The 16,228-nt window shown below is 39.0% G+C and overlaps 8 non-coding genes across 8 annotated transcripts; all 8 read right to left on the reverse strand.

Annotated features, from left to right (window-relative positions):
• Nucleotides 1–6,462: 6,462 nt before the first annotated feature.
• Nucleotides 6,463–6,534, reverse strand: trnac-gca. The gene has a single exon. It is a non-coding gene; the product is annotated as a tRNA-Cys (tRNA).
• Nucleotides 6,535–7,393: 859 nt separating this feature from the next.
• Nucleotides 7,394–7,465, reverse strand: trnac-gca. Its single transcript has one exon. It is a non-coding gene; the product is annotated as a tRNA-Cys (tRNA).
• An 859-nt stretch (nt 7,466–8,324) lies between these two features.
• Nucleotides 8,325–8,396, reverse strand: trnac-gca. The gene has a single exon. It is a non-coding gene; the product is annotated as a tRNA-Cys (tRNA).
• Nucleotides 8,397–9,255: 859 nt separating this feature from the next.
• On the reverse strand, nt 9,256–9,327 carry trnac-gca. Its single transcript has one exon. It is a non-coding gene; the product is annotated as a tRNA-Cys (tRNA).
• Nucleotides 9,328–10,186: 859 nt separating this feature from the next.
• On the reverse strand, nt 10,187–10,258 carry trnac-gca. Its single transcript has one exon. It is a non-coding gene; the product is annotated as a tRNA-Cys (tRNA).
• An 859-nt stretch (nt 10,259–11,117) lies between these two features.
• On the reverse strand, nt 11,118–11,189 carry trnac-gca. The gene has a single exon. It is a non-coding gene; the product is annotated as a tRNA-Cys (tRNA).
• Nucleotides 11,190–12,052: 863 nt separating this feature from the next.
• trnac-gca lies at nt 12,053–12,124 on the reverse strand. Its single transcript has one exon. It is a non-coding gene; the product is annotated as a tRNA-Cys (tRNA).
• Nucleotides 12,125–15,098: 2,974 nt separating this feature from the next.
• Nucleotides 15,099–15,170, reverse strand: trnac-gca. The gene has a single exon. It is a non-coding gene; the product is annotated as a tRNA-Cys (tRNA).
• Between the last annotated feature and the right edge of the window lie 1,058 nt (nt 15,171–16,228).

The following is a 16,228-nucleotide window of genomic DNA, read 5'->3' on the forward strand; positions in this document are numbered from 1 at the left end:
AGATGATATAGAGTACAGTATATACATATACATATGAGATGAGTAATGTAGGGTATGTAAACATTATATTAAGTGGCATTGTTTAAAGTGGCTAGTGGTACATTTTTACATAATTTCCATCAATTCCCATTATTAAAGTGGCTGGAGTTGAGTCAGTATGTTGGCAGCGGCCACTAAATGTTAGTGGTGGCTGTTTAACAGTCTGATGGCCTTGAGATAGAAGCTGTTTTTCAGTCTCTCGGTCTCTGCTTTGATGCACCTGTACTGACCTCGCCTTCTGGATGATAGCGGGGTGAACAGGCAGTGGCTTGGGTGGTTGTTGTCCTTGATGATCTTTATGGCCTTCCTGTGACATCGGGTGGTGTAGGTGTCCTGGAGAGCGGGTAGTTTTCCCCTGGTGATGCGTTGTGCAGACCTCACTACCCTCTGGAGAGCCTTACGGTTGTGGGCGGAGCAGTTGCCGTACCAGGCGGTGATACAGCCCGACAGGATGCTCTCGATTGTGCATCTGTAGAAGTTTGTGAGTGCTTTTGGTGACAAGCCGAATTTCTTCAGCCTCCTGAGGTTGAAGAGGCGCTGCTGCGCCTTCTTCACAACGCTGTCTGTGTGGGTGGACCAATTCAGTTTGTCCGTGATGTGTACACCGAGGAACTTAAAACTTCCACCTCCATATTGTCTTCTGATAAGCTTTCGGTATACACGGCTAATATTTCCGGCTCTGATTTTATTTCATACATGTGATAATAACATTGTTATTATTCAACGTTTATTGGGACTTTTGGAGTTTTCCGTTCTTTGCGTCGAGAGAAACTGGGAACGTCATCAAGCTTGGCTAGCATTGTGGCGCGAATTCGACAGGAGAAAAGGACATTCTAAAACCAAACAACGATTTATTCTGGAAATAGGACTCCCTGTACAAGATTCTGATGGAAGCTCAGCAAAAGTAAGAACAATTTATGATGTTATTTCGTATTTCTGTGGAAAATGTTATTTCTATTCTCCGCCGTTTTGGCGGGCGCTGTCTCGCAATAACGCAAGCTGTTTGTTATGGTAAAGTTATTTTTAAAAATCTAACACGCCGGTTGCATTAAGAACCAGTGTATCTTTCATTTGCCATAGAACAAGTATTTTTTAGTAAAGTTTATGATGAGTTCTTTGGTCAGATTAGGTGAGTGTCCAAAATAGCTCCTGACATTCTGGGGAAATGTTGCTACATTTTCACAATGTATAACCACGGTTTGCAGCTCTAAATATGCACATTTTCGAACAAAACATAAGTGTATTGTATAACCTGATGTTATAAGACTGTCATCTGATGAAGTTGTTCAAGGTTAGTGATTAATTTTATATCTTTTGCTGGTTTTTGCGAATGCTATCTATGCGGTGAATAAATGCGGTTGTGTGTTTGGCTATTGTGGTAAGCTAATATAATGCTATATTGTGTTTTCGCTGTAAAACACTTAAAAAATCGGAAATATTGGCTGGATTCACAAGATGTTTATCTTTCATTTGCTGTACACCATGTATTTTTCATAAATGTTTTATGATGAGTATTTATGTATTTCACGTTGCTCTCTGTAATTATTCTGGCTGCTTTGGTGCTAGTTTTGATGGTAGCTGCAATGTAAAACTATGATTTATACCTCAAATGTGCACATTTTCGAACAAAACATATATTTATTGTATAACATGTTATAAGACTGTCATCTGATGAAGTTGTTTCATGGTTAGTGACTAATTATATCTCTATTTGGTCGGTTTTGTGATAGCTACCTATGCGGTAGAAACATGGTGAAAATATGCGGTTGAGTCTTTGGCTATTGTGGTTAGCTAATAGAAATACATATTGTGTTTTCGCTGTAAAACATTTAAAAAATCGGAAATGATGGCTGGATTCACAAGATGTTTATCTTTAATTTGCTGTATTGGACTTATGTTTTCATGAAAATTATATTATATGATATCCCTGTCCGGTTAGGCTAGGCTAGGCTATGCTAGTCAGCTTTTTTGATGAGGATGCTCCCGGATCTGGGATGGGTATTACTGAAAGGTTAAATGGAAGAAGTTTGGAACCACCAAGACTCTTCCTAGAGCTGGCCACCCGGCCAAACTAATCAATCGGGGGAGAAGGGCCTTGGTCAGGGAGGTGACCAAGAACCCACTGCACTAGAAAACTTCTATGGAAATGGAAGAAACTTCCAGAAGGACAACCATCTCTGCAGTACTCCACCAATCAGGCCTTTATGGTAGAGTAGCCAGACGGAAGCCACTCCTCAGTAAAAGGCACATTAAAGCCCGCTTGGAGTTTGCCAAAAGGCACCTAAAGGACACTCAGACCATGAGAAAGAAGATTCTTTGGTCAGATTAACTTTTTTGGGGTAGGGGGCAGTATTTTCACGTCTGAATGAAAAGCATGACCAGAGTAAACGGCCTGCTACAAAGCCATAAAAGCTAGAATATGCATATTATTAGTAGATTTGGATAGAAAACACTCTGAAGTTTCTAAAACTGTTTGAATGATGTCTGTGCGTATAACATAACTCATATGGCAGGCAGAAACCTGAGAAAAAATCCAACCAGGAAGTGGGAAATCTGAGGTTGGTCGATTTTCAACTCAGCTCCTATTGAAGATACAGTGGGATATTGGTAATGTTGTACTTCCTAAGGCTTCGACTAGATGTCAACAGTCTTTAGAACCTTGTCTGATGCTTCTACTGTGAAGTGGGGCCGAATGAGAGTGGATTGAGTAAGGTCTACCATGACCTGAACATGCGCGTTCATGTGAGAGAGAGCTCTGTTCCATCGCACTTCTGAAGACAATGGAATTCTCCGGTTGGAACATTATTGAAGAATTATGTTAAAAACATCCTAAAGATTGATTTAATACTTTGTGTGTCATGTTTTTACGGACTGTAATATAACTTTTTTAACTTTTCGTCCGTTCTTTCCGCTGGACTTGCCCGCGCGTCGTGAGTTTGGAAAGTGTACTGAACGCTAGAACAACAAGGAGGAATTTGGACATAAATGATGGACATTATCGAACAAAACAAACATTTATTGTGGAACTGGGATTCCTGGGAGTGCATTTTGATGAAGATCATCAAAGGTAAGTGAATGTTTATAATGTTATTTCTGACTTCTGTTGACTGCAAAATATGGCGGATATATTTGTGTCTTGATTGGGCTCTGAGCGGCGACCTCAGATTATTGCATGGTTTGCTTTTTCCGTAAAGCTTTTTTGAAATCTGACACAGCGGTTGCATTAAGGAGAAGTGCATCTAAAATTCCATGCATAACAGTAGTATCTTTTAGCAATGTTTATTATGAGTATTTCTGGAAATTGATGTGGCTCTCTGCAAAATCAAAGGATGTTTTGGAGCTACTGAACGTAACGCGCAAATGTAAACTCCGAATTTTGTATATAAATATGAACTTTACCGAACAAAACATACATGTATTGTGTAACATGAAGTCCTATGAGTGTCATCTGATGAAGATCATCAAAGGTTAGTGATTCATTTTATCTCTATTTCTGATTTTTTGTTACTCTTCTCTTTGGCTGGAAAAATGGCTGTCTTTTTCTGTGACTTGGCTTTGACCTAACATAATCGTTTGGTGTGCTTTTGTCCTAAAACCTTTTTGAAATCGGATACTTTGGCTGGATTTACAACAAGTGTATCTTTAAAATGGTGTAAAATACTTGTATGTTTGAGGAATTTAAATTATGGGATTTCTGTTGTTTTGAATTTGGCGCCCTGCAGTTTCACTGGCTGTTGACGAGGTGAGACGCTACCGTCCCACATACCCTAGAGAAGTTAATAAACTGTGGAATACCGCAGGGCAGCTGCCTTGGGCCACTTCTTGACTTATTATATACCAACAACCTTCCTTATGCCTTATCTAAAACTCAAGATACTATATTTGCAGATGATACTACAATTTATACAGCATCACAATCAACAGGTACAGCAAGCTCTACAAGTAGATCTGGTAAATATTAGGGAGTGGATTTGCCGTAACAAACTTGTTTTGAACACCAAGAAAACCAAGGTTATGTTGGTCTATTCAACCAGGAAATACAATTAAGTATCCATGCTGTTGAAATGGTTAAAAACTACAAGACCAGTATACGTGCAGCGCGAGCTGAATACGTTGAAATTGTTGCAATTTAAATACAGACAAGCGTGACCGACTGCGTGAGCTGAATGTCACAAAAAACTCTGAAACTTTCAACAGAGAAGAAGAAGACTAGACTAAGACATGCACCGCCTGCAGATCTGCATGTAATGCAGTCTAGGAAACTCGACCTGAAGAGAAAAGATTAACATTTCCCTATCAACACTGTGCGGTATGTCTGATGTACCCAGTCTAACGAACACTCAGAGACAAAGAAGCCTACTACAGCTAAGGACATTGTGACCCCTAGTGGACAACCAGAGACTTACATCAAACTACTCGCCATAGACGGCCGAGTGGTTTCAGAGAGATGACAAAGACATACAAGCATAATTATATGTGTTGCATTTCTTTTCGAATGAGTGGTCGTTCATGTGCCAAGTATTCATTTTTCATTAGCATAGCTTCAACATGTATGTACCAGCCCCACTCTCTTTGTCTCTCCCGGTCTCTTTATCTTACCCCCCCCCCCTTCCATTGTGTGACAAGCCGTCATATCGGGGGACTTTGTATTGCATTATGTTAGTAATCAATTCAACCTATACTGTGTGTGTTTATGTATTTCAGTGTGATTATTTAGGTAAATAAATAATTAAGCCAATTTGTGTAAGCTGAGTCATCATGTAGACTAGGGTTCGTGCACATTTATAGAATATTATGACGTTCAGAATGAGACTAATATGAGGTAATAATGATTAATGGATGACTGGTATAATAACGATATATTCTGATATATTCTTCAGTTAATTCGGGAAATGGTAACTCATTAACCAAACTTTTCCCACGGTGCCCCAATATTGCTAATGAGTTAATTATTACATGATTAATTGAATCACGTAATAATTAAACACAGTTAATTGATTTAATACAATATTATTTGTCACATTAACTTCTCTAGGGTAGGGGGCAGCATTCGGAATTTTGGATGAAAAGCATGACCAAATTAAACTGCCTGAATCTCAGGCCCAGAATATATTATATGCATATAACTGGTAGATTTGGATAGAAAACACTCTAAAGTTTCCATAACTGTAAAAAGTTTTTTTGGGTTTTGTAGTTTTTTATTCAATGCCATTACAGTATCCATTGACTTAGGACTCAAATTGCAGTTCCTATGCCTTCCACTAGATGTCAACAGTCTTTAGAAATTGTTTCAGGCTTGTATTCTGAAAAATTAGGAAGTAAGAGCAGTCTGAATGAGTGGATCCTAAAGTGTCACAGAGCTTTTTCATGTGCGCGACCGAGAGAGTGCCTTTCTTGTTTACCTTTTATATTGACGACGTTATTGTCCGGTTGAAATATTATCGATTATTTAGGCTAAAAACAACCTGAGGGTTGAATAGAAACATCGTTTGACATGTTTCTATCAACTTAACGGATACAATTTGGATTTTTTGTCTGCCTGTTTTGACTGCGTTTGAGCCTGTGGATTACTGAAGAAAACGCGCGAACAAAACGGAGGTTTTTGGATATAAAGAGACTTTATCAAACAAAAGGAACATTTATTGAGTAAATGAATGTCTGCTGAATGCAACCATATGAAGATCATCAAAGGTAAGAGATTCATTTTATCTCTATTTCTGACTTGTGTAACTCTTCTACTTGGCTGGTTACTGTTCGTAATGATTTGTCTGCTGGGCTATGTTCTCAAATAATCGTAAGGTATGCTTTCGCCGTAAAGCATTTTTTTAATCTGACACCGTGGTTGGATTCACAAGAAGTTAATCTTTAAAGCTATGAAAAATATTTTGTTTTATGAATTTTAATAATAAGTACTTCTGTATTTGAATTTGGCGCCCAGCAGTTTCACTGGCTGTTGAAGAGGTGGGACGCTACCGTCTCACGTACCCTAGAGAAGTTAACAATGACCACTCTCAGAATTTTCAATTCCTGTTTGGATTTTTTCTCAGGTTTTTGCCTGCCATATGAGTTCTGTTATACTCACAGACATCATTCAAACAGTTTTAGAAACTTCAGAGTGTTTTCTATCCAAAAGCAATAATAATATGCATATATTAGCATCTGGGAGAGAGTAGGAGGCAGATCACTATGGGCACGCAATTCATCCAAAAGTGAAAATGCTGCCCCCTATATCAAAGAGGTTAACGGGGCACCAGAATTTGAATCTGGGACCTCTTGATCTGCAGTCTATTGCACTTCCAACTTCGTTTGGAACTGTCTGTCTGAGAGAAAAAAGATCTAATGAGGGACATTTTAGACTGAGTAACAACTCCTGAAAAATAGCACTCCATCTTTAAAGATAGACTTAGAAAGTACATGTCTTCAAGGGGGCACTAGGATTTGAACCTGGGACCTCTTGATCTGCAGTCAAATGCTCTACCACTGAGCAATACCCCCAATGTCAGAACCTCTATAAGAGGAAAAAACTGTCTAACAAGGGCCATTTTAGATGGAGAGTTACATTGCCTAATCAAGAACTCTCCCTCTTGGAAAACACACCAGTAATGCATTTGATTTCAAGTGGATCTAAAAAATTTAACCTGACACCTCTGGATCTCAAGAGTAAAACACTACCCACTCTGTTTGGAACTGTCTGACTGAGAGAAAAAAGTTCTAATGAGGGACATTTTAGATTGAGTAACATAATCTAAAAAAGATTACTCCAACCGTCAAGATACACTTAGAAAGCACTTGATTTTAACTTCTCTCATTCCCCTCCCATCCGGTCCCAGCTTCATTCCATGTTCTACTGACTGTTCACATCTAGTGGAAGGCGTATGAAGTGCAAACAGATCCATATATTACAGGGAATTGAATAGGCGAAGACTTTAACAACGACCACTCTCAGAATGTTCACTTCCTGTTTGGATTTTTCCTCAGGTTTTTGCCTGCCATATGAGTTCTGTTATACTCACAGACATCATTCAAACAGTTTTAGAAACTTCAGAGTGTTTTCTATCCAAAAGTAATAATACTATGCATATATTAGCATCTGGGACAGAGTAGGAGGCAGTTCACTATGGGCACGCATTTCATCCAAAAGTGAAAATGCTGCCCCCTATATCAAAGAAGTTAACGGGGCACCAGAATTTGAATCTGGGACCTCTTGATCTGCAGTCTATTGCACTTCCAACTTCGTTTGGAACTGTCTGACTGAGAGAAAAAAGATCTAATGAGGGACATTTTAGACTGAGTAACAACTCCTGAAAAATAGCACTCCATCTTTAAAGATAGACTTAGAAAGTACATGTCTTCAAGGGGGCACTAGGATTTGAACCTGGGACCTCTTGATCTGCAGTCAAATGCTCTACCACTGAGCTATACCCCCTATGTCAGAAACTCTATAAGAGGAAAAAACTGTCTAACAAGGGCCATTTTAGATGGAGAGTTATTTTGTCTAATCAAGAACTCTCCCTCTTGGAAAACACACCAGTAATGCATTTGATTTCAAGTGGACCGAAAAAATTTAACCTGACACCTCTGGATCTCAAGAGTAAAACACTACCCACTCTGTTTGGAACTATTTGACTGAGAGAAAAACCATCTAATGACGGACATTTTAGATTGAGTAACATAATCTAAAAAAGATTACACCAACCGTCAAGATACACTTAGAAAGCACTTGATTTTAACTTCTCTCATTCCCCTCCCATCCGGTCCCAGCTTCATTCCATGTTCTACTGACTGTTCACATCTAGTGGAAGGCGTATGAAGTGCAAACAGATCCATATATTACAGGGAATTGAATAGGCGAAGACTTTAACAATGACCACTCTCAGAATGTTCACTTCCTGTTTGGATTTTTTCTCAGGTTTTTGCCTGCCATATGAGTTCTGTTATACTCACAGACATCATTCAACCAGTTTTAGAAACTTCAGAGTGTTTTCTATCCAAAAGTAATAATAATATGCATATATTAGCATCTGGGACAGAGTAGGAGGCAGTTCACTATGGGCACGCATTTCATCCAAAAGTGAAAATGCTGCCCCCTATATCAAAGAAGTTAACGGGGCACCAGAATTTGAATCTGGGACCTCTTGATCTGCAGTCTATTGCACTTCCAACTTCGTTTGGAACTGTCTGACTGAGAGAAAAAAGATCTAATGAGGGACATTTTAGACTGAGTAACAACTCCTGAAAAATAGCACTCCATCTTTAAAGATAGACTTAGAAAGTACATGTCTTCAAGGGGGCACTAGGATTTGAACCTGGGATCTCTTGATCTGCAGTCAAATGCTCTACCACTGAGCTATACCCGCTATTTCAGAAATTCTATAAGAGGAAAAAACTGTCTAACAAGGGTCATTTTAGATGGAGAGTTATTTTGTCTAATCAAGAACTCTCCCTCTTGGAAAACACACCAGTAATGCATTTGACTTCAAGTGGACCGAAAAAATTTAACCTGACACCTCTGGATCTCAAGAGTAAAACACTACCCACTCTGTTTGGAACTATTTGACTGAGAGAAAAACCATCTAATGACGGACATTTTAGATTGAGTAACATAATCTAAAAAAGATTACACCAACCGTCAAGATACACTTAGAAAGCACTTGATTTTAACTTCTCTCATTCCCCTCCCATCCGGTCCCAGCTTCATTCCATGTTCTACTGACTGTTCACATCTAGTGGAAGGCGTATGAAGTGCAAACAGATCCATATATTACAGGGAATTGAATAGGCGAAGACTTTAACAATGACCACTCTCAGAATGTTCACTTCCTGTTTGGATTTTTTCTCAGGTTTTTGCCTGCCATATGAGTTCTGTTATACTCACAGACATCATTCAAACAGTTTTAGAAACTTCAGAGTGTTTTCTATCCAAAAGTAATAATAATATGCATATATTAGCATCTGGGAGAGAGTAGGAGGCAGATCACTATGGGCACGCAATTCATCCAAAAGTGAAAATGCTGCCCCCTATATCAAAGAAGTTAACGGGGCACCAGAATTTGAATCTGGGACCTCTTGATCTGCAGTCTATTGCACTTCCAACTTCGTTTGGAACTGTCTGTCTGAGAGAAAAAAGATCTAATGAGGGACATTTTAGACTGAGTAACAACTCCTGAAAAATAGCACTCCATCTTTAAAGATAGACTTAGAAAGTACATGTCTTCAAGGGGGCACTAGGATTTGAACCTGGGACCTCTTGATCTGCAGTCAAATGCTCTACCACTGAGCTATACCCCCTATGTCAGAAACTCTATAAGAGGAAAAAACTGTCTAACAAGGGCCATTTTAGATGGAGAGTTATTTTGTCTAATCAAGAACTCTCCCTCTTGGAAAACACACCAGTAATGCATTTGATTTCAAGTGGACCGAAAAAATTTAACCTGACACCTCTGGATCTCAAGAGTAAAACACTACCCACTCTGTTTGGAACTATTTGACTGAGAGAAAAACCATCTAATGACGGACATTTTAGATTGAGTAACATAATCTAAAAAAGATTACACCAACCGTCAAGATACACTTAGAAAGCACTTGATTTTAACTTCTCTCATTCCCCTCCCATCCGGTCCCAGCTTCATTCCATGTTCTACTGACTGTTCACATCTAGTGGAAGGCGTATGAAGTGCAAACAGATCCATATATTACAGGGAATTGAATAGGCGAAGACTTTAACAATGACCACTCTCAGAATGTTCACTTCCTGTTTGGATTTTTCCTCAGGTTTTTGCCTGCCATATGAGTTCTGTTATACTCACAGACATCATTCAACCAGTTTTAGAAACTTCAGAGTGTTTTCTATCCAAAAGTAATAATAATATGCATATATTAGCATCTGGGACAGAGTAGGAGGCAGTTCACTATGGGCACGCATTTCATCCAAAAGTGAAAATGCTGCCCCCTATATCAAAGAAGTTAACGGGGCACCAGAATTTGAATCTGGGACCTCTTGATCTGCAGTCTATTGCACTTCCAACTTCGTTTGGAACTGTCTGTCTGAGAGAAAAAAGATCTAATGAGGGACATTTTAGACTGAGTAACAACTCCTGAAAAATAGCACTCCATCTTTAAAGATAGACTTAGAAAGTACATGTCTTCAAGGGGGCACTAGGATTTGAACCTGGGACCTCTTGATCTGCAGTCAAATGCTCTACCACTGAGCTATACCCCCTATGTCAGAAACTCTATAAGAGGAAAAAACTGTCTAACAAGGGCCATTTTAGATGGAGAGTTATTTTGTCTAATCAAGAACTCTCCCTCTTGGAAAACACACCAGTAATGCATTTGATTTCAAGTGGACCGAAAAAATTTAACCTGACACCTCTGGATCTCAAGAGTAAAACACTACCCACTCTGTTTGGAACTCTTTGACTGAGAGAAAAACCATCTAATGACGGACATTTTAGATTGAGTAACATAATCTAAAAAAGATTACACCAACCGTCAAGATACACTTAGAAAGCACTTGATTTTAACTTCTCTCATTCCCCTCCCATCCGGTCCCAGCTTCATTCCATGTTCTACTGACTGTTCACATCTAGTGGAAGGCGTATGAAGTGCAAACAGATCCATATATTACAGGGAATTGAATAGGCGAAGACTTTAACAATGACCACTCTCAGAATTTTCACTTCCTGTTTGGATTTTTTCTCAGGTTTTTGCCTGCCATATGAGTTCTGTTATACTCACAGACATCATTCAACCAGTTTTAGAAACTTCAGAGTGTTTTCTATCCAAAAGCAATAATAATATGCATATATTAGCATCTGGGAGAGAGTAGGAGGCAGATCACTATGGGCACGCAATTCATCCAAAAGTGAAAATGCTGCCCCCTATATCAAAGAAGTTAACGGGGCACCAGAATTTGAATCTGGGACCTCTTGATCTGCAGTCTATTGCACTTCCAACTTCGTTTGGAACTGTCTGTCTGAGAGAAAAAAGATCTAATGAGGGACATTTTAGACTGAGTAACAACTCCTGAAAAATAGCACTCCATCTTTAAAGATAGACTTAGAAAGTACATGTCTTCAAGGGGGCACTAGGATTTGAACCTGGGACCTCTTGATCTGCAGTCAAATGCTCTACCACTGAGCTATACCCCCTATGTCAGAAACTCTATAAGAGGAAAAAACTGTCTAACAAGGGCCATTTTAGATGGAGAGTTATTTTGTCTAATCAAGAACTCTCCCTCTTGGAAAACACACCAGTAATGCATTTGATTTCAAGTGGACCGAAAAAATTTAACCTGACACCTCTGGATCTCAAGAGTAAAACACTACCCACTCTGTTTGGAACTATTTGACTGAGAGAAAAACCATCTAATGACGGACATTTTAGATTGAGTAACATAATCTAAAAAAGATTACACCAACCGTCAAGATACACTTAGAAAGCACTTGATTTTAACTTCTCTCATTCCCCTCCCATCCGGTCCCAGCTTCATTCCATGTTCTACTGACTGTTCACATCTAGTGGAAGGCGTATGAAGTGCAAACAGATCCATATATTACAGGGAATTGAATAGGCGAAGACTTTAACAATGACCACTCTCAGAATGTTCACTTCCTGTTTGGATTTTTTCTCAGGTTTTTGCCTGCCATATGAGTTCTGTTATACTCACAGACATCATTCAACCAGTTTTAGAAACTTCAGAGTGTTTTCTATCCAAAAGTAATAATAATATGCATATATTAGCATCTGGGACAGAGTAGGAGGCAGTTCACTATGGGCACGCATTTCATCCAAAAGTGAAAATGCTGCCCCCTATATCAAAGAAGTTAACGGGGCACCAGAATTTGAATCTGGGACCTCTTGATCTGCAGTCTATTGCACTTCCAACTTCGTTTGGAACTGTCTGTCTGACTGAGAGAAAAAAGATCTAATGAGGGACATTTTAGACTGAGTAACAACTCCTGAAAAATAGCACTCCATCTTTAAAGATAGACTTAGAAAGTACATGTCTTCAAGGGGGCACTAGGATTTGAACCTGGGACCTCTTGATCTGCAGTCAAATGCTCTACCACTGAGCTATACCCCCTATGTCAGAAACTCTATAAGAGGAAAAAACTGTCTAACAAGGGCCATTTTAGATGGAGAGTTATTTTGTCTAATCAAGAACTCTCCCTCTTGGAAAACACACCAGTAATGCATTTGATTTCAAGTGGACCGAAAAAATTTAACCTGACACCTCTGGATCTCAAGAGTAAAACACTACCCACTCTGTTTGGAACTATTTGACTGAGAGAAAAACCATCTAATGACGGACATTTTAGATTGAGTAACATAATCTAAAAAAGATTACACCAACCGTCAAGATACACTTAGAAAGCACTTGATTTTAACTTCTCTCATTCCCCTCCCATCCGGTCCCAGCTTCATTCCATGTTCTACTGACTGTTCACATCTAGTGGAAGGCGTATGAAGTGCAAACAGATCCATATATTACAGGGAATTGAATAGGCGAAGACTTTAACAATGACCACTCTCAGAATGTTCACTTCCTGTTTGGATTTTTTCTCAGGTTTTTGCCTGCCATATGAGTTCTGTTATACTCACAGACATCATTCAAACAGTTTTAGAAACTTCAGAGTGTTTTCTATCCAAAAGCAATAATAATATGCATATATTAGCATCTGGGAGAGAGTAGGAGGCAGATTCACTATGGGCACGCAATTCATCCAAAAGTGAAAATGCTGCCCCCTATATCAAAGAAGTTAACGGGGCACCAGAATTTGAATCTGGGACCTCTTGATCTGCAGTCTATTGCACTTCCAAACATTATCTAAAAGAATACTCCAACCGTCAAGATACACTTAGAAAGCACTTGATTTTAAGGGGGCACCAGAATTTGAAACTGGGACCGCTTGATCTGCAGTCAAATTCTCTACCACTGAGCTTTTCCCACGCTAATGGAAAAATGTCCAAAAATTGTCTAATAAGGGACATTTAAGATGGAGATCTACATAACCTAATAAAGAACACTCTCTCTTTGAAAGCACACATTAAAAAGAATTTGATTTCAAGTTCACTAAAGGATTTGAACCTGAGTCCTTTTGATCTGAAGTCTATCGCACTTCCACCTTTGTTTGGAACTGTCTGACTGAGAGAAAAACATCAAATGAGGGACATTTTAGATTGAGTAACAACTCCTGAAAATGAGCACTCCAACTCTCAAGATACAATTAGATAGTACTTGACTTTAAGGGGGCACCAGATTGAACCTGGACCTCTTGATCTGCATCAAATGCTCTACCACTGAGCTATACCCCCTCTGTCAAAACTGTGTAAAGGGAAAAATTGTCTAACAAGGGCCATTTTAGATGGAGAGTTATTTTGCCTCTTCAAAAACTCTCCCTCTTGGAAAACACACAGTAATGTATTTGATTTCAAGTGGATAGAAAAAAAATTACCTGACACTCTGGATCTCAAGAGAGCACACTACCACTCTGTTTGGTACTGTTAGACTGAGAGAAAAAACATCTAAATGAGGGAAATTTTAGATTGAGTAACATAATCTAAAAAAGAATACTCCAACCGTCAAGATACACTTAAAAGCACTTGATTTTAAGGGGCACCAGAATTTGAAACTGGGACCGCTTGATCTGCAGTCAAATTCTTACCACTGAGCTTTTCCACGCTAATGGAAAAATGTCCAAAAATTGTCTAATAAGGGACATTTAAGATGGAGATCTACATAACCTATAAAGAACACTCTCTCTTTGAAAGCACACATTAAAAAAGTATTTGATTTCAAGTTCACTAAAGGATTTGAACCTGAGTCCCCTGATCTGAAGTCTATCGCACTTCCACCTTTGTTTGAACTGTCTGACTGAGAGAAAAAAACATCAATGAGGGACATTTTAGATTGAGTAACAACTCCTGAAAATGACACCCACTCTCAAGATACAATAGATAGTACTTGACATCAAGGGGCACCAGATTTGAACCTGGGACCTCTTGATCTGCAGTCAATGCTCTACCATGAGCTATACCCCTCTGTCAGAAACTGTGTAAGAGGGAAAAACTGTCTAACAAGGGCCATTTTAGATGGAGGTTATTTTGCCTCTTCAAACTCTCCCTCTTGGAAAACACACCAGTAATGTATTTGATTCAAGTGGATAGAAAATTACCTGACACCTCTGGATCTCAAGAGCAGCAGACTACCCACTCTGTTTGGTACTGTTAGACTGAGAGAAAAAACATCAAATGAGGGACATTTTAGATTGAGTAACATAATCTAAAAGAATACCCCAACCGTCAAGATACACTTAGAAAGCACTTGATTTTAAGGGGGCACCAGAATTTGAAACTGGGACCCTTGATCTGCAGTCAAATTCTCTACCACTGAGCTTTTCCCACGCTAATGAAAAATGTCCAAAAATTGTCTAATAAGGGACATTTAAGATGGAGATCTACATAACCTAATAAGACACTCTCTCTTTGAAAGCACACATTAAAAAAGTATTTGATTTCAAGTTCACTAAAGGTTTTGAACCTGAGCCCTCTTGATCTAAGTCTATCGCACTTCCACCTTTGTTTGAACTGTCTGACTGAGAGAAAAAACATCAAATGAGGGACATTTTAGATTGAGTAACAACTCCTGAAAATGAGCACTCAACTCTCAAGATACAATTAATAGTACTTGACTAAGGGGGCACCAGTTTTTGAACCTGGGACCTCTTGATCTGCAGTCAAATGCTCTACAATGAGCTATACCCCCTCTGTCAGAAACTGTGTAAGAGGGAAACTGTCTACACAGGGCCATTTTAGATGGAGAGTTATTTTGCCTCTTCAAAAACTCTCCCTCTTGGAAAACACACAGTAATGTATTTGATTCAAGTGGATAGAAAATTTTTTACCTGACACCTCTGGATCTCAAGAGCAGCAGACTACCACTCTGTTTGGTACTGTTAGACTGAGAGAAAAAACATCAAATGAGGGACATTTTAGATTGAGTACAACTCCTGAAAATGACACTCCAACTCTCAAATACAATTAGATGTACTTGACTTAGGGGGCACCAGGATTTGAACCTGAGTCCTCTTGATCTGCAGTCAAATGCTCTACCACTGAGCTATACCCCCTCTGTCAGAAAATGTATAAGAGGCAAAAACTGTCTAACAAGGGCCATTTTAGATGGAGGTTATTTTGCCTCTTCAAAAACTCTCCCTCTTGGAAAACACACCAGTAATGTATTTGATTTCAAGTGGATAGAAAAAAAATTACCTGACACCTCTGGATCTCAAGAGCAGCAGACTACCCACTCTGTTTGGTACTGTTAGACTGAGAGAAAAAACATCAAATGAGGGACATTTTAGATTGAGTAACAAATCCTGAAAAAAGAATACTCCAACCGTCAAGATACACTTAGAAAGCACTTGATTTTAAGGGGGCACCAGAATTTGAAACTGGGACCGCTTGATCTGCAGTCAAATTCTCTACCACTGAGCTTTTCCCACGCTAATGGCAAAATGTCCAAAAATTGTCTAACAAGGGCCATTTTAATGGAGATCTACACAACCTAATAAAGAACACTCTCTCTTTGAAGCACACATTAAAAAAGATTTGATTTCAAGTTCACTAAAGGATTTGAACCTGAGTCCTTTTGATCTGAAGTCTATCGCACTTCCACCTTTGTTTGGAACTGTCTGACTGAGAGAAAAACATCAAATGAGGACATTTTAATTGAGTAACAACTCCTGAAAATGAGCACTCCAACTCTCAGATACAATTAGATAGTACTTGACTTAAGGGGGCACAGGATTTACCTGGGACCTCTTGATCTGCAGTCAAATGCTCTACCACTGAGCTATACCCCCTCTGTCAGAAACTGTGTAAAGGGAAAAAACTGTCTAACAAGGGCCATTTTAGATGGAAGTTTTTTTGCCTCTTCAAAACTCTCCCTCTTGGAAAACACACAAGTAATGTATTTGATTTCAAGTGGATGAAAAAAAATTACCTGACACTCTGGATCTCAAGAGAGCACACTACCACTCTGTTTGGTACTGTTAGACTGAGAGAAAAACATCTAATGAGGGACATTTTAGATTGAGTAACATAATCTAAAAAAGATACTCCAACCGTCAAGATACACTTAGAAAGCACTTGATTTTAGGGGGCACCAGAATTTGAAACTGGGACC

The sequence above is a fragment of the Salvelinus namaycush genome, chromosome 17 (genome assembly GCF_016432855.1).
Source record: "Salvelinus namaycush isolate Seneca chromosome 17, SaNama_1.0, whole genome shotgun sequence".
Classification (NCBI taxonomy): Eukaryota; Metazoa; Chordata; class Actinopteri; order Salmoniformes; family Salmonidae; genus Salvelinus; species Salvelinus namaycush.